The sequence below is a fragment of the Hyperolius riggenbachi genome, unplaced genomic scaffold, assembly GCF_040937935.1.
Source record: "Hyperolius riggenbachi isolate aHypRig1 unplaced genomic scaffold, aHypRig1.pri scaffold_138, whole genome shotgun sequence".
Taxonomy (NCBI): Eukaryota; Metazoa; Chordata; class Amphibia; order Anura; family Hyperoliidae; genus Hyperolius; species Hyperolius riggenbachi.
In genome coordinates this window covers 337,842-359,416 of record NW_027152353.1, presented here as the reverse complement: position 1 = coordinate 359,416, position 21,575 = coordinate 337,842, and the positions used below count along the sequence as shown (strand labels likewise).

Sequence of the window (21,575 nt, the reverse complement as noted above, 5' to 3'; positions counted from 1 at the left end):
GAAGCCCCGGGTAAGTAGCACTTATTTAATTAAAAATACCTGATAACTCCTTTAAACAACCCCCCCCCCCCACACACACACACACACACAAACCTACCTACCTGGTGATACCTAACCCCACTCCTGCCCACCCACCATACAAACTACTTGTCTGACACCTACCCCCCCCCCCCCCCCTCCAACTACCTGTTTGACAGTGCCTAACTGCCTGCCTCCCCCCCTCCCCTGCCGCCAATCACACCACAAGAAGAAAAAACGTTCCCCCTCAGGCCAGGGTCAGAATGGTGATGATTATCACACAAAAAAAACCTCAGAGGGCACTGGCCTGGGCAGAGAATTGAATTTGACAGCAGTAGCAGCAGGCAGGCAGCAAAGTGTGAGTAGCTCAGTGACAAGAAGGGAGAAGAAGTACAGAAACAAAATGTATAAAAACCACCTTCTCCTCTGGCGACCTGGGCCCGACCTCCTCTATCCTCCTGTCTCCTCAGTCCTACACCTCCTCCTCCTCCACAGCAGCAAGCAGCTATAGGTGGCATCTCCGACTCCTCCAGCCAGGACAGCCAGCCACTCGTAGCCGCAGCTCCAGGCCCCCAGCCCCCCCAGCACAGAAAGCTGAAGAGTGATACAGTTCACTCCGACGACACCTCAGGCACAGCAGCACAGGGGAGGACTGTGTCCGACTCCTCCAGCCAGGCCAGCCACACGTAGCTGCAGCTCCAGGCCCCCAGCCCCCCCCAGCACAGAAAGCTGAAGAGTGAGACAGCTCACTCCGATGACACTGCAGGCACAGCAGCACGTTGCGGGCGGCAATGGCTCCAGGCGGGGGACGGAGTCAAGCAGGGTCAACCCACCGGGCCGGGGAGGACCTAAGCTATTTGTGTCCTTGTGCCGCTCACATACACCGCAGGCGCAGCCACGCACAAGGGCACACCACGGCCGGCCGCCTCAGCCCCTTCTCTGATTGGATACTTCAACTTGCCGGGAAATATCGTGCGAGGTTGCGATCCCCACTGCGAACTTGTCACCTGTGGTGTGTCTGCGGCCGCTGCGTATAGCAGCGGCTGGCCCTAATTACTTAAGATTTGGGCAGCCCGGGGGGCAATTGCCCCCCGTCCCCCTGGGCCAGTCCTCCCCTGTAAAGAACGTCTCTTGTCAGCTTGACCCTTTTGACTCTGAAACGCTTTTTCCAAATTATTTCTCACGGTCCACCAAATGTCTTTGAAAGACTTTTGCCAGGTAGAGTTGGGCCGAACCTCCGATTTTAGGTTCGCGAACCGGGTTCGCGAACTTCCGCGGAAGGTTCGGTTCGCGTTAAAGTTCGCGAACCGCAATAGACTTCAATGGGGATGCGAACTTTGAAAAAAAAAAAAATTATGCTGGCCACAAAAGTGATGGAAAAGATGTTTCAAGGGGTCTAACACCTGGAGGGGGGCATGGCGGAGTGGGATACACACCAAAAGTCCCCGGGAAAAATCTGGATTTGACGCAAAGCAGCGTTTTAAGGGCAGAAATCACATTGAATGCTAAATGACAGGCCTAAAGTGCTTTAAAACATCTTGCATGTGTATACATCAATCAGGTAGTGTAATTAAGGTACTGCTTCACACTGACACACCAAACTCACCGTGTAATGCACACGGGGTTAATTCCGTACCCCCACGGACATCTTTATGGTTCCGCTGAACGATCTCCCAGGACAATTTTTGGTTCTCCCTTTTTGCTCTATATGAGGAAGTGGTAACTATGAACACACTTTATGCCTTAGATGCTATTTTCAAGTTTTACCAATTTCCCCTGGTGTAGACGCACTCTGATTTACCCTACTAAACTTATGAGAGGGACATGGAAATATGGTCATAAGTGTTATGCCTGTTTAAATGTCATTTTATAGACTGTAATATTCTTGCTCTTCTGAGAGGGATGGAGACTTATCCAACTATCCTAGATAACGCATATATAGGCCTATCTGTCATGATCGCTGCTGCAGCAGCTTTTGCTGGAAGTAGTAGTGCTGCAGCTCAGGCAGTTCTGATCTCTTTCCATGCAAGCTGCATAGATTTGTCTGCCTTTCCCTGCTGTCAGCTTGTGACTGATTATCATTCACCTGTGTGGGAATCTGCATGTCTGCTCCCATTGGATGACCTCAGTATAAAGATCTGCTTCCTGCAGGGTTTCCTCGGGTTTTCATAGCTTCAGCTTAAGCCTGCCTTGCTGTCGCTTTAGCCCCCGATCGTGTTTCTTGTTATAAAGATACTTTGCTGGTCTTTGCATCATATATTGGTTCATTGCCAATATATATGCATACCAGCACGTTTATTATTTTCCTTGTATTCGTGTTACGTTTGATACATCAGTGTCGCTGATGTATACGTACACGAACTGTTTATATCCTGTGTGCAGTTAGTAAGCTTCCAGCATGTTTTGGTAGGTTGCGCGTACCGTGACCACCCGTGCTGAGGTAGTTACCCTGCTCCTGGTCCTGTTCGTGGATTGCGTTCATCTCTGCGAGGAGATAACGAATCCTTCTGAATCCTGTCCTGTTACCGTTTGTGGATTGCGTTCATCTCTGCGAAGAGATAACGAATCCTTCTGAATCCTGTTCTGTTACTGTTTGTGGATTGCGTTCATCTCTGCGAAGAGATAACGAATCCTTCTGAATCCTGTTCTGTTACCGTTTGTGGATTGCGTTCATCTCTGCGAAGAGATAGCGAATCCTTCTGAGTCCTGTTCCCTGTATTACTCCAGTCCTAGTCAGCGTTCCTGCTTATGTCATATATCGGTTCATTGCCGATATATACATATGTTAGTCAGACATTACAAATAGTTTCATTGATAGCTGTAATTGTAATACGCTAGGAAAACATACTTATTGTATATTTATCTGTGTTACGTTCATCTATCTCGATCCTGCTATTTCCTGACTATCCTGTCCTGTCTTTGTGAGGCACGCCATCGCTGCAACGCATTGGCTGCCCCATTCCAGTCTGTCTCGTTGTGGACGCTTGCTGTCGCTAAGTAGCGGCTGGCTAGCAAGCGTTCATTCTGTCTACCTGTCCTGATCTCCTCAGTTCTGGTTTATGAGCTCAGCGCTACCTTGCGCTGAGACGTTATCGTGAAAGTATTGTTTGTGGCTGTCGGATCTGCACCGGCTCTGTGCGCCACAATCTCCTATTGGAGTCAGTCCTCCCCTCCACTACACTAGGGATAGCCTGTTTCCGTGTGCTAGTGTGTGTACCTCCTCCACGTCAGCTCATGCGTTGCATGCTGACTGTGGAGAATACACCACCAAGCCTTACATTATGAAAACCCCATTACCAATCCCCATTGTGGGGGGGATTCCCAGAAAGTATGACACTGTTAATTATGGTTCCTGTTCCTTTAAGAAATTTGAAGAACTTAACTCTGAAACAGAAAATGAGTTTTTCTCTGAATGTGCCAGGTTCCTGGCCAATCCCGATCTCCAAGCGACTCCTGTTTCAACCTGGGCACTCCAATTAAGTTATATTTTGTTTAAAGGGGAATTATTCCAGTGGGCATTTGATGTTCTCAATCATTCCGATTTGAAAGAGAGACCGCTGGAATTTCTAGCGTTTGTGATCCATAACTGGTTGCGCATAGATCCATTGCCTTTTCCTCTTAATGAACTCCTGGCAGCAGGCCAATCAGCTGCTCCTTCAATTGCTTGCAAAAATGATCAGCAAGCAGAGAGTGTTCCTGATAATTTTCCTGCAGCTTTGAATAAATCAAACGCAGCAGGGTCTAAGGCCAAACGCAAACGCAAACGTTATAAGAAACGTGTCCGATCTGCAGAGTCGTTATCCTTAGCGACTGAGACCTATAATGAGATTCTGCCATTAACAGATAATGAAATGCAATTGTCTTTCAGGGGAGTTAAATGGACTTATGAAACTACTAATGAACTTTCCTCCCTGGCTAGGGAAAATAAAGATTTTTGTTTAAAAGAATTAGTCTGAGTATGATTATGAGGAGATATTACAGAGTATTGAACAAATCAACTTATTTGTGAAGCAAGGAAAGTTTGCATACACTACAGTTCAACACTTGCTACAGGTATTGGAGATTCTTAAGAATAAGGAATCTGCCAATCACCTGCTAATTAACCCAATACATGTCGCTGCCACAATCATATCTGCAAACTGTAATCAGCCTGAATGTTCAGCTAAGTATGCATGGGATCCTCCATTCGAGAAGGGAGAGATGGAAGCCCTGGTCTGTGAATGGAAGAATGATTCAAGTTCATTTTGTCAATTTTACAGTGCAAAAAGTGAAATGGTATTGAATGCATGCATTAAGTCAGCCTATAACCTAATAGAGACTGGTGTGTGTAGGTATGACTGTGTGGCTCCTTTGATTGATGTGTGGGAACTGATTTTGGATGATTTTTATGTGACTCCGAATTCGCAAATATGGCGTTCTGACCCGCCTGCTTCAGCACCTTTCGCTGATTCAGCAGGTGATTCGGAGCTCTTTTTGTGTGAAATTGAAGTTCCTGCAATTCCACCCTGTACCATGGATAACTCAGTGTTACTTCCCAGTAAAACAGAAGCCACTGATACTTTCTTAACCTTGCCCTGCACAAATTTCTCAGCAGAGAATCCAGAGGTCCTGCTGACTTCCGAGTCCAGTCTAGCCAGTACTCATGAGTCTTTGTTCAGTGAAACAGACACCAGAAAAATCTTGCCTGCCTCTGCAAACACTTCTGCAGAAATTACCTGTGTTAATAAAGTTCAACTCCTGTCTGATCCAGCAGATGCCAATAGATGCACTACATCAGTTTCCGAGTCCCAGCAATCCTGTCTAGAATCCTCAGAACCCCAGCATCTGAATTTCCCAATTTTACAGATGAATGGTGATTCAGATGAGCAAACATTGTGTCTTGATCTTCCTGTTTCTACACCTCGCTCTAGTTTCGTGAATAGCTCAGAGCAGCTGCTATGTGAACCTGAAATCGCAGAATTATTACCTTGTTCAGAAAATGTTCCAGTAAATTTGCCCTGTACCATGAATTGTGCAGTAGATCTCTCCAATGAAACTCAGGTCACAGAATCATTATGCTGTCCAGCAGGTGCTTCCATGGTTTTGCCCTGCAATATGGACTGTTCAGTGATCCTGTCCAGTGAAGCTGGGGTCGCAGAGTCTTATGCTTCACCCAGTACTTTGGATACTTCAAACCCTCTAGCAGAAGACGCTGAGGCACTACTTACCTCAGTGGGTGTTGCAGCAATATTCACTTGTTTAGCAGCTGTTTTGGAATTACAGTCTGCTCTAATAAAACTTGATGAATCTCTGCCCAGAGAAGCAGAAGCCATTGAAATATTGTCCTCGTCAGCAAGTGTGTTAGATACCTTGCCCTGTACACAGTCTGATTTAACCAATGTTGTTGAGTCCCTCTCCAGTGTTGTAACAGCCGAGGAACTCCAGCCCTGTCCTCTGCATGTTTCAGAAGTCTTGCCCTGTAACATGGATAATTCTGATTCTCTGGTCAAAATAACAGAAGTCTCAGAATTTCAGTCTGATTTAGTAAGTGTTCCTGAAAACCCGTCTGGTATCTTGGAAAATTCCGATTCTCTGGCCGGTGTGGCAGAGATTCCGGAGTTCCCTTCCTGTCCAGGGAATCCCTCAGTTTTGCCTGGTCCAGTGGGGGCTGCTGCAATACTGATTTGTTCTGCAGCCCTTCATGAGCTCCAATCCAGTGTATTAGATGAGTCTCTGTCCAGTCCAGAGGTAGTTGTGGAGTCCCTATCTGGTTCAGTGCATACATCAGAAGATTTGTCCTGTCTTGTTAGTGCCCCTGAACCTGATTTGTTACTGACTTTGCTGGAATCAGCGACATCTAAGTCTGATCCTGCATTCTTGTGTGAAAGTCCAGTAGTTGCGAAGTCTAGTCATGATGATTTTTTTTTGGCCAGTCCTGGTTTTGGTCCTGTCTTGGCTGACCCTGAGGCTCACAGTTCCTTGACATGCCCAGAGGTTTCTCTTGTGCCAGTGTGCCCAGATGTTCTTTGTGTGCCAGAATGCCCAAGTGTGTCTAAGGTGTTAGCGTGCTCTGATGCTTCCTTAGTGGGAACATGTTCTGATGTTGCCAGTCTGCCTGCATGCCCAGAGATGGTTCTGGTCTCTGAAAGCCCTGATCTTGATGTTTGTCCCTGTGGCCCTGACTCGGGAATTGCCCTAGGTTCCATAGGGGTTCTTGATAGTTCTCCATGTGAGCCTAAGGGGCGTTCTGACCTATGGGGGTCTCTTTGGAGCTTCGAAGTGTTCTGGGAGATCTCTGAGGAAACTTGTCCTGGTGCCTTGGACTGGTTCAACAGTGGGTTTTGTGTTGGTAAAGACAGTCCCGGTGGGAATTGCAAAGGCTTTGGCGTTTTTGAACGGTTCTTGGAAGGCGGTGGGTATCGCTCAGGGAGTTTCGGAGGGCTTTCTTCTGGAAATCATGGTTCTGATGGGTGTCACACTGGGGCTTGTAGTACTGATGGGTATGGTTCTGTAGGTTCTGGTTCTGATGGGTCCAGTCTTGTGGGGACTGATTCTGGAATTTGGTCTTGCCGGGCTGTCCCGGTCATCATGAATTATCAGTCAGACTGCTTTGTTGGGAATTTCCGTTTTGAAAAGCGTCTGGAATCCGCTTTTAAAGGGGGAGGTACTGTCATGATCGCTGCTGCAGCAGCTATTGCTGGAAGTAGTAGTGCTGCAGCTCAGGCAGTTCTGATCTCTTTCCATGCAAGCTGCATAGATTTGTCTGCCTTTCCCTGCTGTCAGCTTGTGACTGATTATCATTCACCTGTGTGGGAATCTGCATGTCTGCTCCCATTGGATGACCTCAGTATAAAGATCTGCTTCCTGCAGGGTTTCCTCGGGTTTTCATAGCTTCAGCTTAAGCCTGCCTTGCTGTCGCTTTAGCCCCCGATCGTGTTTCTTGTTATAAAGATACTTTGCTGGTCTTTGCATCATATATTGGTTCATTGCCAATATATATGCATACCAGCACGTTTATTATTTTCCTTGTATTCGTGTTACGTTTGATACATCAGTGTCGCTGATGTATACGTACACGAACTGTTTATATCCTGTGTGCAGTTAGTCAGCTTCCAGCATGTTTTGGTAGGTTGCGCGTACCGTGACCACCCGTGCTGAGGTAGTTACCCTGCTCCTGGTCCTGTTCGTGGATTGCGTTCATCTCTGCGAGGAGATAACGAATCCTTCTGAATCCTGTCCTGTTACCGTTTGTGGATTGCGTTCATCTCTGCGAAGAGATAATGAATCCTTCTGAATCCTGTTCTGTTACTGTTTGTGGATTGCGTTCATCTCTGCGAAGAGATAACGAATCCTTCTGAATCCTGTTCTGTTACCGTTTGTGGATTGCGTTCATCTCTGCGAAGAGATAGCGAATCCTTCTGAGTCCTGTTCCCTGTATTACTCCAGTCCTAGTCAGCGTTCCTGCTTATGTCATATATCGGTTCATTGCCGATATATACATATGTTAGTCAGACATTACAAATAGTTTCATTGATAGCTGTAATTGTAATACGCTAGGAAAACATACTTATTGTATATTTATCTGTGTTACGTTCATCTATCTCGATCCTGCTATTTCCTGACTATCCTGTCCTGTCTTTGTGAGGCACGCCATCGCTGCAACGCATTGGCTGCCCCATTCCAGTCTGTCTCGTTGTGGACGCTTGCTGTCGCTAAGTAGCGGCTGGCTAGCAAGCGTTCATTCTGTCTACCTGTCCTGATCTCCTCAGTTCTGGTTTATGAGCTCAGCGCTACCTTGCGCTGAGACGTTATCGTGAAAGTATTGTTTGTGGCTGTCGGATCTGCACCGGCTCTGTGCGCCACAATCTCCTATTGGAGTCAGTCCTCCCCTCCACTACACTAGGGATAGCCTGTTTCCGTGTGCTAGTGTGTGTACCTCCTCCACGTCAGCTCATGCGTTGCATGCTGACTGTGGAGAATACACCACCAAGCCTTACATTATGAAAACCCCATTACCAATCCCCATTGTGGGGGGGATTCCCAGAAAGTATGACACTGTTAATTATGGTTCCTGTTCCTTTAAGAAATTTGAAGAACTTAACTCTGAAACAGAAAATGAGTTTTTCTCTGAATGTGCCAGGTTCCTGGCCAATCCCGATCTCCAAGCGACTCCTGTTTCAACCTGGGCACTCCAATTAAGTTATATTTTGTTTAAAGGGGAATTATTCCAGTGGGCATTTGATGTTCTCAATCATTCCGATTTGAAAGAGAGACCGCTGGAATTTCTAGCGTTTGTGATCCATAACTGGTTGCGCATAGATCCATTGCCTTTTCCTCTTAATGAACTCCTGGCAGCAGGCCAATCAGCTGCTCCTTCAATTGCTTGCAAAAATGATCAGCAAGCAGAGAGTGTTCCTGATAATTTTCCTGCAGCTTTGAATAAATCAAACGCAGCAGGGTCTAAGGCCAAACGCAAACGCAAACGTTATAAGAAACGTGTCCGATCTGCAGAGTCGTTATCCTTAGCGACTGAGACCTATAATGAGATTCTGCCATTAACAGATAATGAAATGCAATTGTCTTTCAGGGGAGTTAAATGGACTTATGAAACTACTAATGAACTTTCCTCCCTGGCTAGGGAAAATAAAGATTTTTGTTTAAAAGAATTATCTGAGTATGATTATGAGGAGATATTACAGAGTATTGAACAAATCAACTTATTTGTGAAGCAAGGAAAGTTTGCATACACTACAGTTCAACACTTGCTACAGGTATTGGAGATTCTTAAGAATAAGGAATCTGCCAATCACCTGCTAATTAACCCAATACATGTCGCTGCCACAATCATATCTGCAAACTGTAATCAGCCTGAATGTTCAGCTAAGTATGCATGGGATCCTCCATTCGAGAAGGGAGAGATGGAAGCCCTGGTCTGTGAATGGAAGAATGATTCAAGTTCATTTTGTCAATTTTACAGTGCAAAAAGTGAAATGGTATTGAATGCATGCATTAAGTCAGCCTATAACCTAATAGAGACTGGTGTGTGTAGGTATGACTGTGTGGCTCCTTTGATTGATGTGTGGGAACTGATTTTGGATGATTTTTATGTGACTCCGAATTCGCAAATATGGCGTTCTGACCCGCCTGCTTCAGCACCTTTCGCTGATTCAGCAGGTGATTCGGAGCTCTTTTTGTGTGAAATTGAAGTTCCTGCAATTCCACCCTGTACCATGGATAACTCAGTGTTACTTCCCAGTAAAACAGAAGCCACTGATACTTTCTTAACCTTGCCCTGCACAAATTTCTCAGCAGAGAATCCAGAGGTCCTGCTGACTTCCGAGTCCAGTCTAGCCAGTACTCATGAGTCTTTGTTCAGTGAAACAGACACCAGAAAAATCTTGCCTGCCTCTGCAAACACTTCTGCAGAAATTACCTGTGTTAATAAAGTTCAACTCCTGTCTGATCCAGCAGATGCCAATAGATGCACTACATCAGTTTCCGAGTCCCAGCAATCCTGTCTAGAAACCTCAGAACCCCAGCATCTGAATTTCCCAATTTTACAGATGAATGGTGATTCAGATGAGAAAACATTGTGTCTTGATCTTCCTGTTTCTACACCTCGCTCTAGTTTCGTGAATAGCTCAGAGCAGCTGCTATGTGAACCTGAAATCGCAGAATTATTACCTTGTTCAGAAAATGTTCCAGTAAATTTGCCCTGTACCATGAATTGTGCAGTAGATCTCTCCAATGAAACTCAGGTCACAGAATCATTATGCTGTCCAGCAGGTGCTTCCATGGTTTTGCCCTGCAATATGGACTGTTCAGTGATCCTGTCCAGTGAAGCTGGAGTCGCAGAGTCTTATGCTTCACCCAGTACTTTGGATACTTCAAACCCTCTAGCAGAAGACGCTGAGGCACTACTTACCTCAGTGGGTGTTGCAGCAATATTCACTTGTTTAGCAGCTGTTTTGGAATTACAGTCTGCTCTAATAAAACTTGATGAATCTCTGCCCAGAGAAGCAGAAGCCATTGAAATATTGTCCTCGTCAGCAAGTGTGTTAGATACCTTGCCCTGTACACAGTCTGATTTAACCAATGTTGTTGAGTCCCTCTCCAGTGTTGTAACAGCCGAGGAACTCCAGCCCTGTCCTCTGCATGTTTCAGAAGTCTTGCCCTGTAACATGGATAATTCTGATTCTCTGGTCAAAATAACAGAAGTCTCAGAATTTCAGTCTGATTTAGTAAGTGTTCCTGAAAACCCGTCTGGTATCTTGGAAAATTCCGATTTCTCTGGCCGGTGTGGCAGAGATTCCGGAGTTCCCTTCCTGTCCAGGGAATCCCTCAGTTTTGCCTGGTCCAGTGGGGGCTGCTGCAATACTGATTTGTTCTGCAGCCCTTCATGAGCTCCAATCCAGTGTATTAGATGAGTCTCTGTCCAGTCCAGAGGTAGTTGTGGAGTCCCTATCTGGTTCAGTGCATACATCAGAAGATTTGTCCTGTCTTGTTAGTGCCCCTGAACCTGATTTGTTACTGACTTTGCTGGAATCAGCGACATCTAAGTCTGATCCTGCATTCTTGTGTGAAAGTCCAGTAGTTGCGAAGTCTAGTCATGATGATTTTTTTTTGGCCAGTCCTGGTTTTGGTCCTGTCTTGGCTGACCCTGAGGCTCACAGTTCCTTGACATGCCCAGAGGTTTCTCTTGTGCCAGTGTGCCCAGATGTTCTTTGTGTGCCAGAATGCCCAAGTGTGTCTAAGGTGTTAGCGTGCTCTGATGCTTCCTTAGTGGGAACATGTTCTGATGTTGCCAGTCTGCCTGCATGCCCAGAGATGGTTCTGGTCTCTGAAAGCCCTGATCTTGATGTTTGTCCCTGTGGCCCTGACTCGGGAATTGCCCTAGGTTCCATAGGGGTTCTTGATAGTTCTCCATGTGAGCCTAAGGGGCGTTCTGACCTATGGGGGTCTCTTTGGAGCTTCGAAGTGTTCTGGGAGATCTCTGAGGAAACTTGTCCTGGTGCCTTGGACTGGTTCAACAGTGGGTTTTGTGTTGGTAAAGACAGTCCCGGTGGGAATTGCAAAGGCTTTGGCGTTTTTGAACGGTTCTTGGAAGGCGGTGGGTATCGCTCAGGGAGTTTCGGAGGGCTTTCTTCTGGAAATCATGGTTCTGATGGGTGTCACACTGGGGCTTGTAGTACTGATGGGTATGGTTCTGTAGGTTCTGGTTCTGATGGGTCCAGTCTTGTGGGGACTGATTCTGGAATTTGGTCTTGCCGGGCTGTCCCGGTCATCATGAATTATCAGTCAGACTGCTTTGTTGGGAATTTCCGTTTTGAAAAGCGTCTGGAATCCGCTTTTAAAGGGGGAGGTACTGTCATGATCGCTGCTGCAGCAGCTATTGCTGGAAGTAGTAGTGCTGCAGCTCAGGCAGTTCTGATCTCTTTCCATGCAAGCTGCATAGATTTGTCTGCCTTTCCCTGCTGTCAGCTTGTGACTGATTATCATTCACCTGTGTGGGAATCTGCATGTCTGCTCCCATTGGATGACCTCAGTATAAAGATCTGCTTCCTGCAGGGTTTCCTCGGGTTTTCATAGCTTCAGCTTAAGCCTGCCTTGCTGTCGCTTTAGCCCCCGATCGTGTTTCTTGTTATAAAGATACTTTGCTGGTCTTTGCATCATATATTGGTTCATTGCCAATATATATGCATACCAGCACGTTTATTATTTTCCTTGTATTCGTGTTACGTTTGATACATCAGTGTCGCTGATGTATACGTACACGAACTGTTTATATCCTGTGTGCAGTTAGTCAGCTTCCAGCATGTTTTGGTAGGTTGCGCGTACCGTGACCACCCGTGCTGAGGTAGTTACCCTGCTCCTGGTCCTGTTCGTGGATTGCGTTCATCTCTGCGAGGAGATAACGAATCCTTCTGAATCCTGTTCTGTTACTGTTTGTGGATTGCGTTCATCTCTGCGAAGAGATAACGAATCCTTCTGAATCCTGTTCTGTTACCGTTTGTGGATTGCGTTCATCTCTGCGAAGAGATAGCGAATCCTTCTGAGTCCTGTTCCCTGTATTACTCCAGTCCTAGTCAGCGTTCCTGCTTATGTCATATATCGGTTCATTGCCGATATATACATATGTTAGTCAGACATTACAAATAGTTTCATTGATAGCTGTAATTGTAATACGCTAGGAAAACATACTTATTGTATATTTATCTGTGTTACGTTCATCTATCTCGATCCTGCTATTTCCTGACTATCCTGTCCTGTCTTTGTGAGGCACGCCATCGCTGCAACGCATTGGCTGCCCCATTCCAGTCTGTCTCGTTGTGGACGCTTGCTGTCGCTAAGTAGCGGCTGGCTAGCAAGCGTTCATTCTGTCTACCTGTCCTGATCTCCTCAGTTCTGGTTTATGAGCTCAGCGCTACCTTGCGCTGAGACGTTATCGTGAAAGTATTGTTTGTGGCTGTCGGATCTGCACCGGCTCTGTGCGCCACAATCTCCTATTGGAGTCAGTCCTCCCCTCCACTACACTAGGGATAGCCTGTTTCCGTGTGCTAGTGTGTGTACCTCCTCCACGTCAGCTCATGCGTTGCATGCTGACTGTGGAGAATACACCACCAAGCCTTACACTATCTAAAAGAGCATAGCTACACTTACTTACACTAGAGATAAGGTTCTCAATAATTAGAAATAAAATGGGCGTGAGGAGGTAATATGTGACATACGATGGAAAGAGGCCTCCCCTCATATGCTTAAATCTGCTTTTTGTCCCTCCTCAGTTTTCATACATCCTACCACAGAACACTCCACCTAACAGGTAGATATTGATATTTTATGCCTGCAACGCTAAAATGGGAGTGTTCTGCTGTGAGTAGGCTCTGTACCTCCCCTCCCTCTCTCCCTTGTGCTTTCCCTTCTGTGCCCTCCCACCTCCCTAACATCCCCACTTCATGTCTTTTACTCGATGTCTTACGACTTGCTTTTTGGTACCTGTCCCCCATGGCTGCAATGGGAGACATGTCGCAATGGGGTAAATAGTGTAGCGATAAGTTAACTGTTTTAACCAATAATATAACTGTGGAGAACAAGATCATAACCCTGGGATGCTACCTTTCCCCCTCCTATCTTATCTTACTTTACCGTTCTACAAATAGAGCATTGATAATCTCTAACCTTCAGTTATTAACGCTTAAATTTTATGCTTGCTCCCCTCTGTTAGGGTAGTTAGAATTAGGATAATAGTGTGCCTGGCTGTCGCTGGATACTTGGCCCAGTCCTAAAGGATGCTAACTAATAGCGGACACAGCGGTTAATTATGAGTAGATTTTAAGACTAAAGCTTGAAATACCATACTTGTTACCTGTTAACATTGTTAAATCTTAGTTCTTACAAAAAGGGCTCTGGCACGTCTTCCGAGCCCCCCACACAGTGTATCTATAATACACTGACATTGTGTAACCCACTTAGGTGGTGAGTGCGACCTTCCAAATCGCACCCACGTGGGACTTTTTCCGATTGCTTACTCAAGCACTGTAATATATATGTCTGGGGTACACCCGCTCTCACACCGGAAAACCTCCTCTTTGATCCGTGTGCTCATACTCCCCTTCTTAATTGTTCACAGTTTCTTGGTTAGAGGTCGGGAACTTCCTTCCCCAACAACATTTTCTACCATCAGCAACAAAATGGCAGTTGAAGACCTAACATGTAGAAACCGGGAGGGAGGGTCTCAGTGGAGGATGATTTCACTCAATGTAAACGGCCTTAATACGCCAGAAAAACGCACTATAGTATTTGACTATCTGACAAGAGAAAAAACTCAATTTGCATTCCTACAGGAAACGCATTTACGTACTAATCACATACCAAAGAAATTCCACTATAAATTCCCATTAGCATTTCATGCAACGTCTCCCACATCTAAAACCAAAGGGGTGTCTATCTTCCTCCACAGAGACATTCCATTTAAAGAGGAGGAAAGAGAGGAGGACCCAGAAGGACGTTACTTATTTGTGAGGGGAAGGCTAGCAAATAAAGAGGTCACACTAGCAAATGTGTATGTCCCGAACAAAAAACAGCCATCCTTTATAGCCTCAACTTTAACAAAATTGTCTAGCTTCAGCAGAGGCCTCTTGATTATGAGTGGGGATTTTAATGTCCCATTGAACCCCTTGCAGGATTGCTCCAATGGCTCATCAGCGCTCTCCTATAGAGCCTTGAAATTTATTAAAACCAAACTACAAAACATGACGCTGGTGGACCCTTGGAGAATCACACACCCGAATGAAAGAGACTACACTTTCTTCTCCCCTATCCATCAAAAGTATTCCAGAATTGACTACTTTTTCATATCGCAAAGAGACTTAAATCTTGTCCAAAAAGCTACAATAGGCACTAAGTCAATATCCGACCATGCACCAATTTTCCTGACCCTCACAATTCCAGACAAAACATTCACAACATGGTCCTGGAAGCTTCATCCTAATATCCTTTCTGACAAAGCTAGAGTGCAAAAAAGCACAGAAGTCCTTGAGGACTATTTCCAATTAAACAACGACTCTCAAGCATCTAAAATATCCATATGGGAAGCTCACAAGGCAGTAATGAGGGGGCACTTCATAAAGACAGGCTCCAAATTGAAAAAGGAGAGGGAAGAGGGGAGTAGGAGTTTAATAGAAAGGATAAAACGCCTGGAGAGGGTTCATAAGAGATCCTTGGCCATATCGAACATGGAAGAACTAAACAAAGCGCGCACAGATCTGGATAAATTACTCTATTCAGATGCAAGACGCAAATTGTTAGCTTATAAAAAGGTTTTCTATGAGCATGGGAACAAAAGCGGGAAGTACTTAGCAAGAGCGCTCAGGAAACAGACCATCCGTACCAATATTACATCCCTGATAGATAGCAAACAAAATAGATTGTACAGATCTGAGGATATCGCTGAAGGGTTCAGGCAATTTTATGAGTCCCTATATAATCTACAAGACCAAGGGCAAGCGTCTGGACCAGGCCCAACTAGATCTAAATGCTTACAGAATTTTATTTCCAAATATGCTTTACCCCTGCACTTAGAACAATCGGACCGCGAAGAAATGGAAGCCCCTATCTCAGAGGATGAATTTCTTCTGGCAGTCAAGGCCCTGAAAACAGGGAAAGCGCCCGGCCCAGATGGCTTTACAAGCCAATATTATAAGCTACACGCAGGAAAACTGGCCCCAGCTTTTGTTGCCGCATGCAACGCAATTATAGATGGTACCATTCCCTCCTCCCAATTTTTGGAGGCGCATATTGCTGTTATACCTAAGGCTGACAAGGATCCTCAGCTCTGTACAAACTACAGACCCATCTCATTGCTAAATCTTGACGCCAAACTATTAGCGAAAATACTGGCAAATCGTCTCCTCCCATTTATACCAAGACACATAAAACCAGACCAGGCAGGATTCGTTCCAGGTAGGGAAGCAAAAGACAATGTCATGCGATCAATTGACCTAATGGCTTTTGCAAAAAAAAAGGGCATTCGAGCGTTTATGCTCTCGACTGACGCGGAAAAGGCATTTGACAGGGTGGCATGGGATTATATCCGTGCCACCTTGTCACGCTTAGGGATCGGAGAAGCAATGTGTAGGTGGATTGGTTTCCTATACACAAATCCATCAGCCCGGGTGAAAGTGAACGGGGTACTATCTAAACCATTTCTTATTACAAACGGGACCAGGCAGGGGTGCCCTCTCTCACCCCTTATCTACATACTTACAATGGAACCCTTCCTAAACGCCATTAGATCAGATCCTAACATTCAGGGAATCACAGTGGGAGCATCCCATCATGTAGTAGCTGCATTTGCAGACGACCTACTGTTTTTCCTTCAAAACCCCCTAATTTCATTACCAAGCCTGATTCATAAATTCACAGAATTTGGACTTGTTTCAAACCTGAAAATTAACTTCCATAAGTCACAGGCGTTAAATCTTTCCCTTGATGCAAGGGTGGTTAAAACTTGTAAAGAAAACTTCTCCTTTCAGTGGGCCGAACACTCATTTAAATATTTGGGAATCTACATCACTCCAGATTTAAAAGATCTCTTTGCCTGCAATTTTGGGAAAATAGGGAGAATACTTGAGATGGACTTACTTAGCTGGGGAAAGCAATCATGCATGTCTAGGTTTGGCAGAATGGCCGCAATTAAAATGAACCTGTTACCCAGGCTCTTATACATTAGCCAATGTATCCCTATTGACCTTCCACCTAGCTTCCTTAAGAACCTTCAGACAAAGATCAACAGGTTCATCTGGGGAAATAAACCTCCCAGAATCAGGAGAGTCATTTTATCCATGCCAAAAGAAATGGGTTGTACGGGTCTACCAGACCTTCAGAAATACCACATGGCCGCCCAGCTTTCAAGGGTAGTGGAATGGGCGCTTCCTGAAAATCCCAAGCCTTGGGTTGAGATAGAGCAAGAGACTACTAATTGTACACCAACATCTCTAGGATGGTTCAGCTGTCCTGCAAAAACTCAATCATCCTGGCAAAACCCCCTCATGGCTGCCTCAGTGAAAACCATAAGAAAATGGCTCCCAAAGTTAGGACTACTGAAGCTTCCAGGCCCTCTTACCCCTCTTAACGACAACCCCGACTTTGCACCAGCAAAAGACATTCCCTTTCTCCTATCTTGGAATAAGGAAAGCCATCCGAGAGTAAAAGACTTTGTAACGCAAGGTAGGGTCAAATCTATCCAAGAAATGTCTTTGCTGAATGTGAATAGTTTAATCACTAATTGGCAATATTTCCAAATTAGGCACTTTTTACAATCTATATTGAAAATCAATGCATGTACAGCTCCGTTATCGCCATTAGAAAATCTACTTATAAATCTCACTCAGCACAGACATATAGTCTCTACACTATATCATATGCTTTTGACCCCATCAGTCTCGTCCAAAGTATCAAGAATTATGGGAAAAAGATCTTGGGGAAGAAATTGAAGTAGATCAATGGCAAAAAATATTCTTACTATCTCATAAAGGATCATTAAATGTTAATACACAAGAACTGGGATTCAAGATCCTGACCAGATGGTACAGGACTCCTTGTACCTTGCATAAGATCTTCCCTGCATCTCCAGATGTATGCTGGCGCTGTGGAGCGAGTGGGGGAGATATATACCACATTTTCTGGTCCTGCCCGTCCTTGTTGGGGTATTGGTCCTCAGTTCACCGAATAATTGGCAAAATCACAGGAGAACCTATCCCTTTTAACCCTGGCCATTTCCTACTACACAGTACACATGAACCCCTAAAGGCATATAAGAAATCGGTGACTATACATCTTATCAACGCCGCCAGGGCAATGATCCCCTTGCATTGGAAATCTTCAGTACCCCCCTCAATTCAATCCTGGCTCAAGAGAATAGAGCAAATCGAAACTATGGAGCATATGATTCTTACATCACAAGATAGGTCAGAGCAATACACTATGACATGGTCAATCTGGAATGACTTTCAACAGTCAGATGAATACAAACAACATATGAGTGACAACGGAAGGGTCTAACTCTCTCCCTCCCATTTTATTCCTGCGACAGGCCCTCCCAAGCTAGTCTTGCTTGCTCTTTAAACTGTCATTGGGACTTGAACCCTTTCCGGTGTGAGAGTATGGAACTGACAAATTGAATGTGAGCTGATGTTTCCCCCAGACATGTAGTAATTTGTTAAACAAGGTATGCGAGAATTAGCATTTTCTGGTTTATTATATAAGTGGATTGAGCTACTGTATTGAATGATGTGATTATGCTAAGCTGCTTATGTCTATTTACTGTTTTTTTTCTTTTTTGCTGTAATAAACTTGGATTGTGAAAAAAAATTCAGCAATCCGCCTGGAGTCCCGGACCCTGTTGGTGGTGGCGGAGAAGGTAGTCAAGCGGCCTGCAGGCAGACATGCTGTGTGGAGGGACTGGGAGCGACTTAGTCTTCTTGGGGCAGGCCAGGCAGCCAGTCACACGGCGTGCAGGCAGAGATGCTGTGTGTGCGGGGACTGACTTAGTCTTGGGGCGAGCAGCAGCCCTCCGGGATCCATGCCTCATTCATTTTGATAAAGGTGAGGTACTTAACACTTTTGTGGCTTAGGCGACTTCTCTTCTCAGTGACAATGCCTCCAGCTGCGCTGAAGGTCCTTTCTGACAGGACGCTTGCGGCAGGGCAGGAGAGAAGTTGGATGGCAAATTGGGACAGCTCTGGCCACAGGTCAAGCCTGCGCACCAAGTAGTTCAAGGGTTCCTCATCGCTGTTCACAGCAGTGTCTACATCCACACTTAAGGCCAGGTAGTCGGCTACCTGCCGTTCCAGGCGTTGGTGGAGGGTGGATCCGGAAGGGCTACGGCGAGGCGTTGGACTAAAGAACGTCCGCATGTCCGACATCACCATGAGATCGCTGGAGCGTCCTGTCTTTGACTGCGTGGACACGGGAGGAGGATTAGTGGCAGTGGTACCTTGCTGGCGTTGTGCTGTCACATCACCCTTAAAGGCATTGTAAAGCATAGTTGACAGCTGGTTCTGCATGTGCTGCATCCTTTCCACCTTCCGGTGAGTTGGTAACAGGTCCGCCACTTTGTGCCTGTACCGAGGGTCTAGTAGTGTGGCCACCCAGTACAGCTCATTCCCCTTGAGGTTTTTTATACGGGGGTCCCTCAACAGGCAGGACAGCATAAAAGACGACATCTGCACAAAGTCGGATCCAGTACCCTCCATCTCCTCTTGCTCTTCCTCAGTGACGTCACGTAAGTCAACCTCCTCCCCCCAGCCGCGAACAATACCACGGGAAGGTTGAGCAGCACAAGCCCCGGCGACGCCTGCTGCGGGTGTTCTCCTGCCGCCGTCCCCTCCTCCTCCTCCTCCCCCAAAGAAACACCTTGCTCATCATCCTCTGAGTCTGACTCATCTTCTGCACACGACTTCTCTTCTTCCTCCTCCTCCCCCCTCTGTGCTGCCGCAGGTGTTGAGGAAACAGCTGGGTCTGATGAAAATTGGTCCCATGCCTGTTCCTGCCGTAACGCTTCCTGGTCACGCTCATTCGCAGCTTCATCCACCACTCTACGCACAGCACGCTCCAAGAAGTAAGCGTAGGGAATTAAGTCGCTGATGGTGCCCTCACTGCGGCTCACCAGGTTGGTCACCTCCTCAAACGGCCGCATGAGCCTGCATGCATTTTTCATCAGTGTCCAGTTGTCGGGCCAGAACATCCCCATCTTCCCAGACTGTTTCATTCTACTGTAGTTGTAGAGGTAGTGGGTGACGGCTTTCTTCTGTTCTAGCAGGCGGGAAAACATGAGCAGGGTCGAATTCCAGCGAGTCGGGCTATCGCAAATGAGGCGTCTCACCGGCATGTTGTTTTTCCGCTGAATTTCCGCAAAGCGTGCCATGGCTGTGTAAGACCGCCTCAAATGCCCACAGACCTTCCTGGCCTTCTTCAGGACATCCGCTAAGCCAGGGTACTTTGCCACAAATCTTTGAACAACTAGATTCATTACATGTGCCATGCAGGGTATGTGTGTCAGCTTCCCAGCAGATTGCTGCCGTTGTCGCACACCACGTTGTCGCACACCACTATCTCCAGGTGGTGCGGGGTCAGCCACTCATCCACCTGTTTCTTAAGAGCAGCCAGGAGAGCTGCTCCAGTGTGACTCTCCGCTTTGAGACAAGACATGTCTAAGATGGCGTGACACCGTCGTACCTGGCATGCAGCATAGGCCCTGCGGAGCTGGGGCTGTTTAGCTGGAGAGGAGAACTGCCACTCACCCAAGGAGGAGGAGGACAGCGAAGAGCATGTAGCAGGAGGAGAGGAGGTGGCAGGAGGCCTGCCTGCAAGCCGTGGAGGTGTCACAATTTGGTCCGCTGCGCCCTGCTTGCCATCGTTCACCACCAGGTTGACCCAATGGGCTGTGTACGTAATGTAGCGGCCCTGCCCGTGCTTGGCAGACCAGGCATCCGTGGTCAGGTGTACCCTTGACCCAACGCTCTTCGCAAGAGATGACACCACTTGCCTCTCAACTTCACGGTGCAGTTGGGGTATGGCCTTTCTTGAAAAATAAGTGCGGCCTGGCATCTTCCACTGCGGTGTTCCGATGGCCACAAATTTACGGAAGGCCTCAGAGTCCACCAGCCGGTATGGTAACAGCTGGCGAGCTAACAGTTCCGCCACGCCAGCTGTCAGATGCCGGGCAAGGGGGTGACTGGCCGAAATTGACTTCTTCCGCTCAAACATTTCCTTCACGGACACCTGACTGCTGCTGTGGGCAGAGGAGCAGGAACCGCTCAAGGGCAGAGGCGGAGTGGAGGAGGGTGCCTGTGAAGGTGGAAGGGAGAAAGCGGCAGAAGCAGATGATGCACCTGAAGGAGGAAGAGGAGAAGGAGGGTGACTTTTCTTTTGTGTGCTGCTGCTGCTTTTGCTCAGGTGGCCATCCCATTGCTGTTTGTGCCTTTTCTCCCGGTGCCTTCGTAAGGCACTTGTCCCTACGTGAGTGTTGGCCTTTCCACGGCTCAATTTTTGTTGGCAGAGCGAACAGATGGCTTTGCTCCGATCTGAGGCACACACATTAAAAAATTTCCACACCGCTGAGCCACCCTGGGATGTGGGCACTATGGGGACCTCAGCAGCTGATGCTGAAGGGCAAGTTGGCTGGCTGTACATAGGTGGCGATATATGGTGCCGGACACTGCCACCAGCTGTTTCTGACGAAGAGCTGCCCCAGCTTCTTTCAGCAACTTCTCTCCTCCTACTACTCTCTGACTCCCCCTCTGAACTGTCCCCCTCTTCATCTCCTCTATTGGGAACATACAGAGGATCCCTTTCATCGTAATCATCGTAATCATCCTGCCCAGCTTCGCTTGCCTCAGACAAATCCAAACATGCACCATCAGTAGGTCCTTCATCCTCCTTACACGTTACATCCATAGTGTTGCCGCGTAACTCAGACATATGAGCTGGTGAAAATTCATCTGGCTGTAACAACAATGGCTGTGCATCAGTGATTTCAACACTAAATAATTCTTGCGAAGTGTCAAATGCAGCGGAAGTAGTGCTAGTAGTAGCGCTGGTGGCTGAGCAAGATGAGGTGTTCTGTGTCGCTAAATACTCAACCACGTCCTGACAATCTTGGGAGGTGATGGGACGTGCCTTCTTCCGAGCACTGTACTGTGGGCCAGGTCCACACGAAATTACATTTACACGACCTCGCGCAGACCTGCCGGGTGGCCTTCCTCTGGCTCTGGCACTACCTCTTCCTCTACCCGTTTTGTCCATATCGGGTATGCACGGAGTGGTATATCACACTGCGTGCACTCACGTAGGTAGGTGGGTTCACTTAACTGCACAGGTATGCGCACTGATGCGGTGGGTTCACTGAACAGAACAGGTATACAGTGGCGGGTTCACAGAACAGGTATGCAGTGGCAGGTTCACTGAACAGAACAGGTATGCAGTGGCGGGTTCACTGAACAGTACAGGTATACAGTGGCGGGTTCACAGAACAGGTATGCAGTGGCAGGTTCACTGAACAGAACAGGTATGCAGTGGCG

General features: G+C 46.8%; 1 protein-coding gene across 4 annotated transcripts in view; it reads left to right on the top strand.

Annotated features, from left to right (window-relative positions):
• Positions 1–21,575, top strand: part of LOC137543642 (class I histocompatibility antigen, F10 alpha chain-like) — a 194,681-nt gene that overhangs the window by 144,519 nt on the left and 28,587 nt on the right. The window lies entirely within an intron of this gene.